The sequence below is a fragment of the Heterocephalus glaber genome, unplaced genomic scaffold (genome assembly GCF_053883595.1).
Source record: "Heterocephalus glaber isolate CG9 unplaced genomic scaffold, H.glaber_assembly_v1.0 deba00001454, whole genome shotgun sequence".
In the NCBI taxonomy this organism is placed as follows: Eukaryota; Metazoa; Chordata; class Mammalia; order Rodentia; family Bathyergidae; genus Heterocephalus; species Heterocephalus glaber.
In genome coordinates this window covers 844,196-859,940 of record NW_028258303.1, presented here as the reverse complement: position 1 = coordinate 859,940, position 15,745 = coordinate 844,196, and the positions used below count along the sequence as shown (strand labels likewise).

General features: G+C 40.5%; 1 protein-coding gene across 11 annotated transcripts in view; it reads right to left on the bottom strand.

Moving 5' to 3' along the window:
• The window catches only part of Tspan5 (tetraspanin 5), a 173,276-nt gene that overhangs the window by 42,296 nt on the left and 115,235 nt on the right, over positions 1-15,745 (bottom strand). For 7 of the 11 annotated variants that reach the window (XM_087215802.1, XM_087215804.1, XM_087215799.1 and 4 more), the window contains exon 2: positions 10,908-11,082. The exons of the other annotated variants lie outside the window; for them this stretch is intronic. The gene's annotated coding sequence lies outside the window, so the exon portion shown is untranslated. The remainder of the gene's footprint in view (positions 1-10,907; positions 11,083-15,745) is intronic. 11 annotated transcript variants of the gene reach the window in all.

The following is a 15,745-nucleotide window of genomic DNA, read 5'->3' as shown; positions in this document are numbered from 1 at the left end:
ATTTTGATGTAAAAAAAAACACCCTAGGCATAATTTAAGTTAATACAAATAAAAATTAAAATAGGATTACTCCTTTTGAAAGCATATGTAGGATTATATCATTCAACTCATTTAATGAGTTTCTTCAGTGTGTATTAGGCATTGTGCCAGGTGCCAGGGATGGAAAGGTGAATAAGATATCAGCCGATCTCCTTTTTTTAAAGAGCTAAAACCACAACTCAAGTGCAGGGAAGGGGCCTTCCCAGGGACACAGATGAACTGCCACAGAAACACAGAGGCCATGGAATCACTGTGGGGTGGTCAGAACGGGATTCCAAGGACACGATATTTGCACTGTATTTTAAAGAGAAGGCAGAGGAAGACCTTATCCTGCAGAGGCAACAACTTAGGTCAAGGGATCAAAGCCTGAAACAGCATGTCCCTTCAAGAATTTGCTAGAGCTCCTCAAGGCTCTCAGTAGGCATGGATTCTCACAGTATGGTTCCTCAGCAGCAGCAGCATGGACCTTGTTAGAAATGCAAATTCCAGGCAGCCCCAGACCTTGGGCCCTACAGGCTGTGTCTTATTAATACACCTTACCTCTGGGCCTGACGGCTAAGCAGGGGCTGGATCAGCACACTGTACTGTGGATATCAAAAGGCCACTGAGTCCTGGGACACCAACTGAGGATTTTAAGCAAAACAACGACAGAGAATAGATATGCATTTTAGACGACTCATTCCAGGGTAGTGCAGACAGCGAACCAAGGGGGCTCTGGCTACAGGAGACAGGCTGGGTAGCTGCTGCAACAGTCCTGGGGAGGACAACCCCAGATGAAGAGGGAAGAGGATGAAGACAGATTCGAGGAGATTCCATGAGACTTGGCAGCAGAAAGCAGAAAGATGTAAGCTTAAGACCACAGGGCCTTCCAGCATGCCTGGAATGGAATCTAGTATGTGAGCTTCAGCAAGTCATCTGACTTCTCTGTTCCTCAATTTCCAAATCTATTAAATGGGGATTTGAATTTCTACAAAAACATAAGCTTTGTGGAAGCAGGGATTTTCCTCTGTTTAGTTCATTCATTGCTCATCCTGGGTCCTAAATAATTATGTTGAAGGAAAATTGTGGGTGATGAAGAATATAAGAAAATTCACCAGGTTTGGGGGATATTTTTTTGTGCTGCTACAGATGGAATCAACTCATGCAATGAACATGTTTTAACAGTGAGCCACACCCCTCAGTCCTCTCCGAGTTTTTAGGTTAGGCAATTTGGTAGCCTATTGGTGTCATATGCACAGTCAGAATACTGGAAGTAGAGATATTTTAGGGGGAAAATCAGTTTTATTCTTTTTTATTTTTGTGGTGCTTGACATGTAAAAGATAGTTTTAGATTTCTGTTTAAGACATGTTACTGTCAGATGGATGTCATACTGACAGGGAAATGTCCTGGTACACGTATGTGGGACCTGGGAATGCTGGACAGCAAGGCGCCTCCAAAGTCAAGCTTAGCTTAGAAGAATTCAGGTGTCACTATGTAGTAGCTGTATAATCAAGGACAATTTAACCTGTTGGTCCTCCATTTCTTCCTCTATAAATTGGAGAAGAGCAGTATCTATTTCATGGGGTCTGCTATCTTTTGAATATGGGTAGTATTCCCCAAATGTTCATGTGTTAAAGGGTTGGTTCCCAGGGTGGCACTATTGGGAGCTGTGGACCTTCAGGAGACAGGCTTATGGAAAGTCAAGTCATTGGGGCAGAAGGTTCACTCAAAAGGAACCAAGACCCCACCAGTCCTCTGCTCTCTGCTTCCTAGCTCATGAGGTGAGTGATTTTGTTTTTGCCATATGTTCCCAACATGATAGGCCACCCTCATCACAGGCCCAGACCAATGGGGCCACTTGATCTTAGATGAGAACTTTCAAAACCATGAGCCCAAATAAGCCTTCTCTTTTTGTAAGCTAATGGCCTCAGGTATTTTGTTGTAGTGTTCAATGCTGACTAATACAGTACAATGTGATTCAGAAGACTGAATGAGATAATGCCTATAATGTGCTTACCAGAGGGTCTGGCACAGAGAATAAATTTCATAAGTAATTGTTATTGTGGCTGCTTTAAAGACAACATGAGTCTATAGTGAAGAAAATCAAGGTATTATTCTGGAGAACACTCAGATTCATGGGGAAGTGTACAGAGAGAAGCTGAAGAAAAGACTGAGAAGAAATAAATAAGAGGAACCAAGGGAGGGAGGTGCCACAAAGCCCAAACAGTAATCACACACTAAGCTAAGGAAAGAAAGCACTGGCTCTGGTAAGCATAGGGGCTGAAACACCAGGGACTTTGTGTCCAATTAACCTAAAATTAAAACATAGAGCATCAAGAAACATTAAAGATAATAAATCTTCCCTAATGAGAATTAGTCCCTGACTCCAGCAGTACCATGCAACCTTTCTCCTGGTGTGGCTGAGCAAGAACTAAGATTAGTCGAGAGAGATGACAACACCGAAGATGAGACTCAAGACTGGACCTGGGTCACCTCTCTTAATAGATGACAATATTCTTCCCATTATGTATGTGGCAAAGGGAGGGATAGTTACACAATGTGATTCAAAGATCAGCAGACCATGTGTCAGAAAACTCAGGTGTTCTGCCAAGCTGAATATTAACTGGCTGTGTGGTCAAGTCACTGACTGAGTCCCTTCAGGTGCAGGTGGGTAACAGCAACACCTGCTCCAACTACACAAGATGGTGGGTAACAGCAACACCTGCTCCAACTACACAAGATGGTGGTTATCAAACATAGGAAAGATGTTTTGAAAAGAATATGCTACAGACATAGTACATGTATTAGTCGTCATTCTTGTTGCTGAGACCCAACACCCAACACTTGCCACTTAAAGGGGGAGAAGTTTATTTTGCCTGCTTCAGTGGGTTCAGTCCATGGCCAAGGCGCCAAGGCAGAAACAGTATAGCAGAAGGGCCTGGCAGAAGAGAGCTGTTCACACCACGTGTGTTAGTTACTTTTCTCTCGTCACAGAGACAAAATACCCAACACCCAAAGTTAAGGGGAAAAGGTTTATTTGGCTTACAGTTCATAGAGGTTTCAGCCCATAATTGGCTGGCTCCAAGACAGAGTGGAATATGGTGGAGGGGTGTCGCAGAAGAGAATCAGTTCATAGCACCCACATGGTAGCAAAATCAACAAGGGACCTTAACAGTGTCTTTCTACCACTTTTATCCTAGTAGTGCCAAACCAATCACTCATGGGTTGTAGTTTAGTAATCACATGCCCTTAATCCCAGCATCATCACACATTCCAGATTCACCCACCTCTGAAAAAGAAAACCCCACCTCATCCATGAGGCTTTGGAGGACATCTAAACACAAGCCATAACACCATGGCAGCCAGGAAGTGGACAGGAAAGGGAGGAGCTGGAAACAGGAATACACCCTTCCAAGTCACACCCCAGTGACCTCTTCTGACCAGATCCCATCCCAGAACACATGAGATTTTTGAGGGATATTTTAGATCAAAACCATAACAATACATGATAGAATTAAAGTACCATGTTTTATCCATCTGTTCAAAGAACAGAGATACATGCTACAGCTACCGGCTATGACACCCAGGACATGTTGCCCTAAAAAACCAGTGTAGATCAGTCATTGACATAATTGGTGGCCATCTGGGGTCTGTTTCCAGAATATGGAAATTGGGAGAGAATTCTCTCACATATCTGTACTTACCAGAGAGACACAGGTTGGAATTACAAGTTAGTCCTTTGCTGTGGATTCTTTGCAAAGACCCTGTACAGAGGACAGCCTTGAATGATCAGATGGTATAGTAAAGGATCAGGCAGCCTTACTGCCTATTATAAAAGATTCACATTCCCTACGCTCAGGGTTCCTCTCCTTTAACACAGCCTACTATATATAGAGGAGTCATCAAGTCCTCTTTGCATCACCCTGTAAGAATTAGGGTAGAGGAAAAGTGCCCCAAATACTCACATTCTGGTTTTTCACATTCAGAGATTAATAAAGTCCTATGTATCTGCCCTAGTTTAGTGTCATTTGCCAGCATCAATGACACTGTGCCAGAGTAACCTGTTACCTGGCACAAGGGCAAAACCTCAGATTCTTCATGGTTCTGGATTCTTTGCGATATTGTTTTATAGAAAGAGGGCTGTTTTCTTCTCACCCAGAGAACTGTTTTCCTGCACTCATGGTTTACTCCAATTTGCTCTACTTCAAGTCAGTTCAGTGAGAGCTGAGATGGCCAAGGAGATACTAATAGCTATTTTTAGTACTTAAAAAAAAACTAATGTAAATGCTCTCTGGCTATATGACTTTTATTTATTTATTTTAATTTTAATTTTTTGGTACCGGGGATTGAACTCAGGACCTTGCACTTGCGAGGCAGGCGCTGGAACCACTGAGCTAAATCCCCAGCCCTCTATATGACTTCTAAATTGTTTTGTTTGTGTTTCAACTTATTTTGCTGATGAAATCTATTTTATTTTTCTCCTTTTTTTTTCAGCGCTGGATCAAGCTCAGGTCCTTAAGCATACTAGGCAAACACTTTACATTGAGCTAAAATCCTAGCCCCTTTCTTTTCTAAAATACACAAGCATTTTTATAGAAAGAAAAGTGATGGTTATTAATTAGATATGTGTGTCTATGTATGATTCTTTCATTTTAAAAAGTTTTCATTTAACTGTAAATAAGAAAAATTCTCAAGAAAAAATTGCATCTTTCAGGTAAATTTTAGTACTTTTTTCTTATTTAGAAATAATTGTTAAAAAGTATCAAAAGAACATGATCTCCAATTCTTCAAACACTAGACAGAATGAGCTGAATGTCTAACACACGAGTTTCCACAGCCTCTTCCTTTATATCCCCCATATTCAGATCTAGAATATACTGACTTCTAGTTAGAATTCAGAATATTATTTTACAGTGAGCACTTATTGATAACGTTAGTAACAACGACATCCAAGAAACCATCTTTGAGAACTTCAAGTTCATATGAAAATAGGGACTACATTTCCCTCAGTGGGATATTTGAAATGGCAAATCTTTTTTTTTTTATTACATTCTTTTATTGGTACATTGTAGGTATACAACACAATTAGATTTCTCATTGGGAATTGTACCTTTACATAATGTATCTTGGTTCTTATTTTTTCCCCATTCCTAGCCCTCCCTTCACCCCCTCCACCCTTCCCTATTTACAAAGACTTTATTTCCATTTTGTCCATTTCTCAGCATTTTTCCTTTCCCTTCTTTCCTTTCCCCTGCCCCTCCCACTACCCCTAACCCTTTGGACCTTTTCTTCCTATTTTGCATTATCGATTATTCATTCTAATCACTGGTACATTTTAGGTATACAATATAATGACATTCATCATTGGAAATTTGTACCTTTACATAGTCTCTCTTGGTTCTTATTTTTCACCCTTGCCCAGCCCTCCCTTCAACCCCTCCATTCCTCCATATTTACAAAGATTTTGTTCCTATTTTTTCATTTTCTCATATTAATCCCATTTCCTTCTATCCTTTCCCCTAGCCCTCCCCACTTCCTTCCCCTTTGCCCCTTTTCTTCCTATTTCACATTACCTATTATACATTTTAGTCCTTATTTACACTTTCAGTTTCTCGTACCAGAGAAACTATTCGGTATTTATACATGTGTGTCCTATTTATTTCACTTAAGAGTATCACCTCAATGTGCATCCACTTAGCTATAAATGTCTCTAATTTCTCATTTTTTATGGCTGAATAATACTCCATTTTATTTAAAAAACACATTTTCTTTATCCAGTCTCAAGTTGATGGGCATTTGGGCTGTTTCCAAGTTTTAGCTATCACAAACTGTGCTGCTATGAACATGGGTGCACATATATAACTGTAGTATGAGTCTTTTAATTCTTTGGGGAAGATTCCCAGCAGTGGAATAGCATGGTCAAGTGGGACTTCCAATCCTAGTTCTTTGAGGTATCTCTATACTGATTTCCACAGTGGTTGCACCAGTCTACACTCCCACCAGCAGTGGAGAAGGGTTCCTCTTTCCCCACAGCCCTGCCAGCATTTGTTATTGGTTGATTTCACGATAGCAGTCATTCTTTCTGGAGTGAAGTGGAATCTCACCCTTGTTTTCATTTGCATCTCTCGAATGACCAGTGATGTTGAACATTGTTTCATGTATTTATTTGCTATTTCTACTTCTTTGTCTGAGAAACGTCTGTTCATTTCAGATGCCCATTTTCGGATTGGGTCCTTAAATTTGGGAGGTCTGATCTTTTTAAGTTCTTTATAGATTCGAGATAGTAGACCTTTGTCTGAGGAAGAGCAGGTGAAGATTTTTTCCCACATTGTGCATTGTCTCTTCACACTGCTGGTGGTTTCTCTTGCTGTGCAGAAGCCTTTTAATAAGAGAGCCCAGTTGTTGATTGTTTGTGCTAGTTTACGGGCAACTGAGGTTTTGTTCATAAAATCTTTTCCTACAACAATGTCTTCAAGGGTTCTACCTAACCTCTGTTCCAACTGGTTCAGAGTTTCTATTTTAATATTTAGATCTTTAATCCATTTTGATTTTAGTTTAGTGCATGGTGAGAGATATAGGTCTAGTTTTAATCTTTGGCAACTTGAAGCCCAATTTTTCCAGCACCATTTATTAAAGAGGCTATCTTTCCTCCAGTGAGGGTATTTGGCTCCTTTATTGAAGATGAGATGTCTGAGTGTGTCTGGCATTGTTTCTACATCTTCTAATCTGTTCCACTGGTCCTCAGGTCTGTTTCTTTGCCAGTACCATGCTGTTTTTTTTAATCACAGTAGCTTTGTAGTATAGTTGCAGGTTGGGGATTGTGATACCCCCTGCCATGTCTTTGCTACCTAGAATTGCTTTTGCTATTCTGGGTCTCATCTTGTTCCAAATGAATTTTTGGATTGTTTTCTCAAGGTCCATGAAGTATGCTGCTGGGATCTCAATTGGAATTGCATTAAATCTATATAACAGTTTTGGAAGTATGGCCATTTTCACTATATGAATCCTTCCTAGCCAGGAGGAGGGGATGTCTGTCCATTTTCTGATATCATCTTCAATCTCTCTTTTCAGAGTGCCATAGTTTTCAGAGAAAAGGTCTTTGATTTCTTTCGTTAGGTTGATTCCTAGGTATTTCAGTTTTTTGGATGCTATTGTGAAGGGAATTATTTGCCCTTGAAATGCCAAATCTTGAAAGAAAATGTGCTGCATCCCAGAAATGCCAAGTAGCCTTCCTAATAGATATCATGTTATAATTTTGATCAAATCAAACAATCACAAAAGAAACGCTGACAGGTGCCTTCATTTCAAGCTCTTTCTTTACATTTCCATATTCACGGTTAAAATCCCTTAATTTTTTACTGGATTCATGTCATCTCTCTGATCCTTTATATTCAATCAAAACCTAAAAATTCTTGAGAGATGAATACAGGATTCATGAAGCACACCGAGGAGATCCAAATTCATTGATTATCATGTGAAAGAAGGCCCAGAAGCAATTAGTCCTTTGTTGTGGATGACAAATAACCTCCACAGAAACACTTCATAAGCTGAGGCATCTTTGATCACTCTTACTGGCTCAGTGACTCACAAAGGAAGAAGGAGGGGGTGTCTGAAAACAAAAGGGCAGCCTGACGGCCCCATTTAATTATTTATTCTGTATGTTCAGCTCAGTTTTTTTCTCTTTCCAACTTTCCATGCCACTACAAAAAGAAATGGAATAGATTCCTTTCAGCTAAGAACATCAGCTCTGCATACTAAGAAGTAAAGTAGTGGCTTAACACAGAACCCACATAAGCCACCAAATATCAACCTGCTTTCTCTAGTTAGGCATGGGAAATGGGTTTTGACAAATTAGTCTTTTATATGTTCTTCTACATAAGAGTTTATTACACAGACTCTTAGAAATTAATTTGCATCTAGGAAAAATGAAGCCATACATTCACAATCTGAAGATGGAAGGCCGAGTTCTTAACAGGACTGCCTTGAAAACTATCCATGTGTGCATACTCTGGAATTTTCCTTTTCTCTCAGAATTATTTGAGTCTCATAATGAAGAACAGCTTGAGTGATATGAATAAGCTGCATTTATTTCCTCTGGCACAAAGATGTCCATAACTTTATTTTCTGAATAAAAGCAGCATGATATAAAGTGATTTGAAGATGGAAAACAACATACCAGAGATCAGCATGCTTCTGAAATGACTTTATTAACTCTGAGGAACATAAAGCATCCATATGGAAGTAGGAGGTATATTAAAGATTAAGACCAATGGACAGCTCCTCAAAATAAAAAGGAGAGAATATAGGGACTGTATGAATTATAAATAGCAACACTGCCAAATAAGCATGAACTTGAGAAATTTTGGTTCAAATCTGGCCCCAGTATTTCCTACATGTGACCCTGAGCAAGTTGACAGACTCTCAATATTCCTACTGGCAAATGGACAGAGTAATAGCATTCACACAGGACAGATGTGAGAATTGCTGAGTTAAGGTGTATGTTTTGTCTAAGGAGCCACTTAATAAACACACCACTATTTCAATTAAAAATGTAAAGAAAAAGGCCTTGAAGCACTTTTCAGATAACAGAACTAAACTATCATGTCATCTGTGCCTTACTCAGTTAATCTATCTGATTTTTGCCAGAATTCTGAGTTTATGCTGTGGGGGGAAAAGGTTACAAAGGATTTTAAATCTTTCTTTTTACTTTTGTAAGAAACTTCCATTCCCAATATAAGATTTCATTTAAAGCTTTTCAACTAGAGAAGTCCCCCATGGGAAAGTGAACCACTGACAGAATAAATTAGGTTCATATTAATTTATAGTGGTAGCATAATACTTAGAAAAATAAGCTCGCTGCAAGCCCACAGTTTGCCCTTGAGCCTCAGCCAACAGGGAAGGTTCGTGGTACAGTGTGATTAGTGAATGAGGAGACTCTGGGTGATTAATTAGTGTTCCCCATCAACCCTATCAGATGGGCTTTCTGCCAGTCATGTAAATAAGCCACCTGACTTTAACTTCCTCATTTAAAAAACCGACTTCCATGTGAACAGGACTCAGGAAGCACTTTAAATACTGAAGTAAGATTTTTCTCAAAATCTCCTTTAAGACAAACCCTGGTTCCTCTAACATACATTTTAGTTCTAGTAAATGGCAGGCAGGATGGGAAAGAATCTAAATAAGGGAGTTTGTCTCAAATTCTCTGAGTACTGAATTAAGCCAAATTCATTTCAAAACCCCTCTAAGCATCTGATGGTCAAAAGAGAAAAATTTGCCTATGGATGAACAGATTTGTTACATGAACTAGAGGTCCATCAATCTTGAACAAGAAAGTCATTGTAAAAACTCATTCCAGATTTTCCTATGCAGTTATCATTATGTTTTTTAATCCTTTAACTTTGTGTCCCCTTAAATGTTTAGTAACCTGTTTTTATAAGTTCCTAGATATTTCTGGCATGTATTTTCATCAAGGTATTGCCTGGAGACAGATGTTGCTATAGCTTGATTTGTTAGTTTATATAGCTGCATGGGCAGTTCTCTGGTATCACTGTCAGTCAGGCTGATTAAATTAGATTAAAATGGGAAAGAAAAAACATTTTCCTAAATTAAATCAGTTCCTTTAAATGAAGTCGACCTTTGGGTACATAATTTGTGTAAACATAAAATGGGTCCTGCTCTTCTCTAAATTTCATCATTAGTGAGGATCACAAAGCTGGGCTCCAAATGTGAGAAATGGTGGATAATTAACATAAATATTCTATTCTCACTGACATAATATTTTTTTCATGGTAGATGAAAGGCTCCATGTGAATAAGCAAACTACTGCATACACAGACCTTCGCTGGATCAGTATATGCACAGCAGGAACAGGTAAAAGTATCGTGCTATGAAGTGCAGGTCCTCAAGGCTAAAGTCATTATCTTTTACATGCCGCAAAGGCTCAAGGTTTAGAGACGAAGCTGGGCTGAAGCAGAGAGGATGTTGGTGTTGCTCTGAGATGCAGCCCAAGTCATGTCAGGGAACAGGTCATTGAGAATCTACATTTAGAAGGTGAAATTCCAATTCCCACCTAAGGTCACTCTTTTTCAGATGCATAAGGAATCCAGTGCAGCCCAGCAGATGAAAACATGCAATCTAGGCTGTAGTCATGGTGAGAAGCAACCTGCTCTCAAAGGTACAGACACATGCTCATTTTACAGTTTTCAAATGTCAGCACAAAGGTAGGGAGCCATCTGGAACACCATGCAATTTCCTAATAAATACTCTGGAGGGTTTCAGTGGGGTCAGTACCCCACTACATGCATATGTAATAAGTGTTAATAAGTTAGGGCACCACAGAGTTCACGCCCTGATGGTATTAATCATCTAGCCACAAAGATAAGTTATGAATCAATAATTAACATAAGAACCAATTTGCTTTTAATGTCATAAATGAGACTGAGAAAAAATGACAAGTTTAAAGAAGGTCACCAGATGTCAAGACAAGGGAAGACTTCATGAAGGTTAGTTCTAAAGGGAGGGTCAGAATGCCAAGAAATGGGGACAGAGTCTTCTAGGACACCATTTTATAACAGCAGGTCACAATCTGCTTGACATCTGTTTGATGGGCCAGAACCAGCATTTTCTCCCTCAGTGAATGGAAGCGAATGTGAAGATGAATGAAGTACTACTTCAAGAAGCTTTTGTTTCATCTGTAAAATTATTTTCCTGCTGATACTTTTGGCCAAAAAGTTCATTTTGTGTAAAATGAAGAGTAATACTGTCTGTTTGGCTAGCAAATAAAAACTCAGCTAAGAGAGCTCTGAGCCAGTGCTTAAATCATGGCATCAAAAAATTTGAATTTGACCCTGTGGGGACAAAGAGGTAATTATAGATTTTTAGTTTTTACCTTTTTAAGTTTTACTGACTCCTGCCATGCTTAGCATCTCGCACATGTGATTTCCTTACTGATCAGTCACCTTTCCGGTGAGTCTTACTGTCTCCATCATAGAGAAAGAGAATGAGACTCAGAGGACACAAGCAGCCAGGGTGTGAAGGTCTTTTGAGTCCAAAGCTTATAATGTCTAAAAAAGAGGCAAAACAAAATCATGAAATGTTCAAGGATGGGTTTTAGGAATATTAATCTTTCACCTTCAAAGCACTAAAGTGAATAGACATTAGACAACTGTTATTATTAGAGGAGTTTCTTTTGATCACTTAATTTCAGAATATAAGATCAACTTTAATATTCCTCAACTTCCAGGCAAAATTTACACCAAAACTGAGAGTTAAAACTTCTCTTTCTTCACAACCCAAAAAACGTTTTCAGCCAAGGTTCTTATTTCTCCGTAGCAAAGTGAATATCCCCTCACTTCATTCAGCAGCAATGAAGTTAATGACTGTTATCACTTGAAAAATGCTTTGAATAAAATGTAAAAATAGATGCAAATTCAGAAGGCTGCCTGAAGCAGAAATGCTAACATGAAAGAGGCAACCACTACTTTCCCAGACTCGCACACTAAAGGCCCTCTGTGCTCAGCCCCAGAGTCCCCTCTAATCTACCTACCTTGGGAGCCACTGTGAAGACTAATGGGTAGGCTGTGCATAGCACAGAGCTCCCTGGAAGCCCACATTATCCTGAGAAGCAGCTGAGAACATGCCAATAGTTGGCTTTCTAATATAAAAATGTAAAACAAAACCCCAAAAGCAGTAGATAGAATAATGGTGTGTCTAATTTAAAGAGGAAAAAAAAAACCTGAAAGTAACTATTTCTGATGACTAGAATATGGAAGATCCACATACTGACCAATGAAAGGGGAATAGTCCTCTTTCTGCTAAAATTGTCCTTTGCAAGAATCAAAGCTCTTCTGCATACCCAGAATAAGCTGACAACCCAATGGTCAGAGGAGCCAGGTGCTCTTCTGTCCAGAATATGAGGTAGCTGCACAGACAGATGTGCTCTGGACACCCAGGAAGTCAGAAAACCAGCTGCACAAGGTTCTGACCCTCCCTGCATATGCCCTGAGTGATATGTTCAGGGATTTCCAACTAAATATGGCTCCACTTAAAGTCACAGACCCTTTATACCAACTTATTTTAATGAAAATATTCCTTAAATGTGCAGAAACAGAAAACTGGTATAAAATTCCAAATGGATTTATAAATCAACTACAAAGAACACCATCAAACCAACAGAACTCAAACTAGCCACAAGCATTAAAAGTAACAGATGATGTTTTTTTGCTGTCACTAAAACACTGATGTGGCATCCAGCCTGGTTCTATATTTAATCTGTTTTGGTATTCTGACTTTCACAAATGTTTACATAGAGAACACCTGTTTGTATAAGTATGTTGAACAAACCAGCAAAAACCCCAGAGGCCAGATTGGGATAATTAGACCTTCATACTTAACCCAAAGCCACCCAATTATGATGAGGTGTCACAGGACAACTCTTACTCATTTGAACAGAGTTAGCACCACAACAATTACTGAAATCTGCATTGAGTGAGTGTCAGATCTAATCACTGCTGAAACTAGAGACGTTTTCCTGTGTGTTTACTAGCTATGCTGACTACTAATGACTATTTGCAAGGTACACACAAAGGCTGGACCTGCTCACTACTGGGCTGGAAATGGACGTATCCTGAGGACTTGTTACGTGCACCCTGCAAGTCCCTTTCCATTTACCTGTCTCATTCATTCACTGTTCACAATTACTCTGGGGGAGAGGTATGATTAGTATATTTAACGTCTGAGGCATGAGTTGGGGTAGGTAACTCACCCAATGTTGTATAAATTGCTAATGGAAAAGCAGGATGCAAGACCCAGAAGCCAGAAGCTAGAACCCAGACCCCAAGCTCTAAACCACCAATGCCCCTTGACCACTGTCAATGCAGGGTGGTACAACATGCTGTGATGTTATATGGTCCCCTTTCATATGCTGAGGACATGCACACCGAGGTAGGACTCCCTCCACACAAGCATCACTTACTGTGGGTGCACTGTATGATCTCAATGATAGTTGCCTTTTTACCAGGCTACTAGACAGCTCCATTTGTCTAATACTTATTCAACTAAGCCAGGTGCTCTCAAAGATCAAAGAAATTGGAGACTTTCTCTTCTAGCTGGTAGGATCTGAATACAACTATTTCTAAAAAATATAAAACGGCTAGAACTGGTTGATGCTTTTTAAAAATGATGTATTTTTTAAATGATATAATATTTTTATTTGAGTCTAGGTAAGCACTTTACCTGTATTATCTCAGTGAAGTCTCACAACTTCTCTCTGGGTTAAACACCTCACCTCCACTTTCCAACTGTGGATGCTGAGCTGAGAGACAGTAAGTGTCTTGAACATGAGCAGCCAGACACTCAGAGCCAAGATCCAAACCCTGGTGTCTGACTCCAAACCTTGAGTCTAAGCTCTCTAGGGAAAGCTGGAGGATGACTGGTCGTGGTGCTGTTTCCTTGCTACCCACCAAAATCCCAGGCCTGTTTCACAAGGCTTCTGCAACCAGTTTAATTTTTAACCTACTTGTCCTATTTGGTTGGTTACACATATTATTCAGTGACAAAATAGTAAAATTTTGTAATAATTTAGAATCTTTTGGATTTGAGACTTGAATTCTTTTAGTTTTGAAAAACTACCATGAGTTTAAGAATCATTAAAGACCATTAAGACTTTGAGCATGAGGTAGATCACCTGCCTAGCATGCACAAGGCCCTAGGTTTGATCTCCAGCTACACACACACACACACACACACACACACACACACACACACACACACTGGAGTCTGAGTATGCTTAAGTGAAGAGATCTCTACTTCCCTGGAAACACAACTGTTTGGTCAGAAAGCCAACCCTGGTTGCTGCAGATTCCCTAGACCCAGAGATCCTTGTTGCACGCAAAACATCTTGGTACTGGCAGGAAAAGGACTCTAAATGCCTACAAGCCTCAGGGTTGCCCACCTAGACCTCTCCTAACTAGGAAGGCAGGTATGATGGATGCATAGTGCTGGAAGCTAACAAGTCACCGGGATCCGAGTGGGAGACACACACAAGACGGACAGCCAGGGATGCTCAGGGGTAAACAGTCCCCTTCACTCTGACAGACAGTGACAGTGACAGACAATTACCTTTTGTTGCTCACCAGTCTGCCCGGAACTACAGGTGCCTTCTGTTTGATTAATTTTCATCATTCTGTAAAGCAGGCAATGGTATAGCCCTCACACAAATGAGGAAACTGAGGCTCGGAGACAATTCAGTCCTAGGAACTGCTTCACTTAGGCCAAGACTCTCTAAAGCCACTGCTGTTTCCTCTTCACCAGATAAACACTGTGCTCCAGCTCATCTGTATTCCTGCTATAAAAGTTGAAATGAGGAGAAAAAATGGGCCCCAGATTTTGGGAATAGAATAATTCAAGGTAAGCTGAGACAGAGATACGGCTACAATTTAGATCTAAAATGTCCCTAAAGGTCTCATGTGATTGGATGGGGGCTACATTCACCAGTGGACTCATTCGCTGACAGTTCAGTAGCTGGATGTCCTAATACGAGGTAGGGTCTGGTTGGAAGTGGGTCACTCGTGGTGTGACCTGGAAGTGTGTGTTTTTGTCCCTTGTTCTTCCCTTCACTGTTTCCTGGCTGCCATTTGTTGAGCATGTTTTCCTCTGCCATCCCATTTCTGCCTTGGAGCCAGCTGACCATGGACTGAAACTGAGCCAACAGAAACCTCTCCTCCTTTAAATTGCAGGTATTGGATATTTTGTCCCAGCAACAGGAAAGTGACTAAAACAGATATTAAGAACTGACAAGGATTTTGGAAGTCTTCATATTAAGAGTCCACTACAGAGGCTATTAGATTCACATGGGCTTAACATAGCTTTTATGTTTTAAACTGGAATTACTAAATCCTTACTACGTGCCAGCAACAGTCCTAGTACCTTGACATACAATACTCTAATTTAACTCTTATGACAACCCCTTTTAGCAGGTTCCCCATTTTAAAGAAGAGGAATCTAGGCCGTAATGAGCTCACGTCATTTATTAAAGACCAGGCACTGTCAAATTCAGTGCTCTTCACACGCTTCTCACCAGCCTCTTCACGCACTGTGGCACGAGCTCATGCTTAGGTCTTCAGAGCAGTCTCTCACCCCTGGAAAGTTGCGAGGACTTAGCACGAAGGTCTGTGACAAGGAGAACCAGGCTGTGACTGCCATTCACACCTCTGCAGGTGAATGTATCACCTCACAATGAAAGGTTATGAAGTCGCCTTGCTTTTTCCCCATTTTCTCTGTGGCACTGTCTTGAGAGACGTTTCCCCCCAAGCATGAGTTGGCCTTTCACCTTCTCCTGTGCTCTGCATTTGGCTAGCAGGATTCCAGCTGCCAGCAAGAAAAAGAGTGCTGTGTGGTCATTGTAAAGGGCTCTGCCTAATGCCCCAGATCAGGCCACCAGTCCTATGATGCTGGATTGTATCACCGCCTGGCACAGCCTTCCCTGCATTCCCCTCTCTTGGGAGAGGGGCAAACATGCTCGAGGGAAGGCTTGCGTTGCTCACCTTGGTGCACGGGGACCAGTATCTGGATCCAGAAAGAAAATGGACTGCTCTGAGGCCACAGAGCTCAAGGCCTGGGAGAATGTGTGTGTAAAGAACTCTGAAGGTCAAATGTAGGCTACGAAGGTATTCCTCTTTTAAAACAAGTAGCCTTAGACACTTCATCTTCCAAGGTACTGTGCAGCTC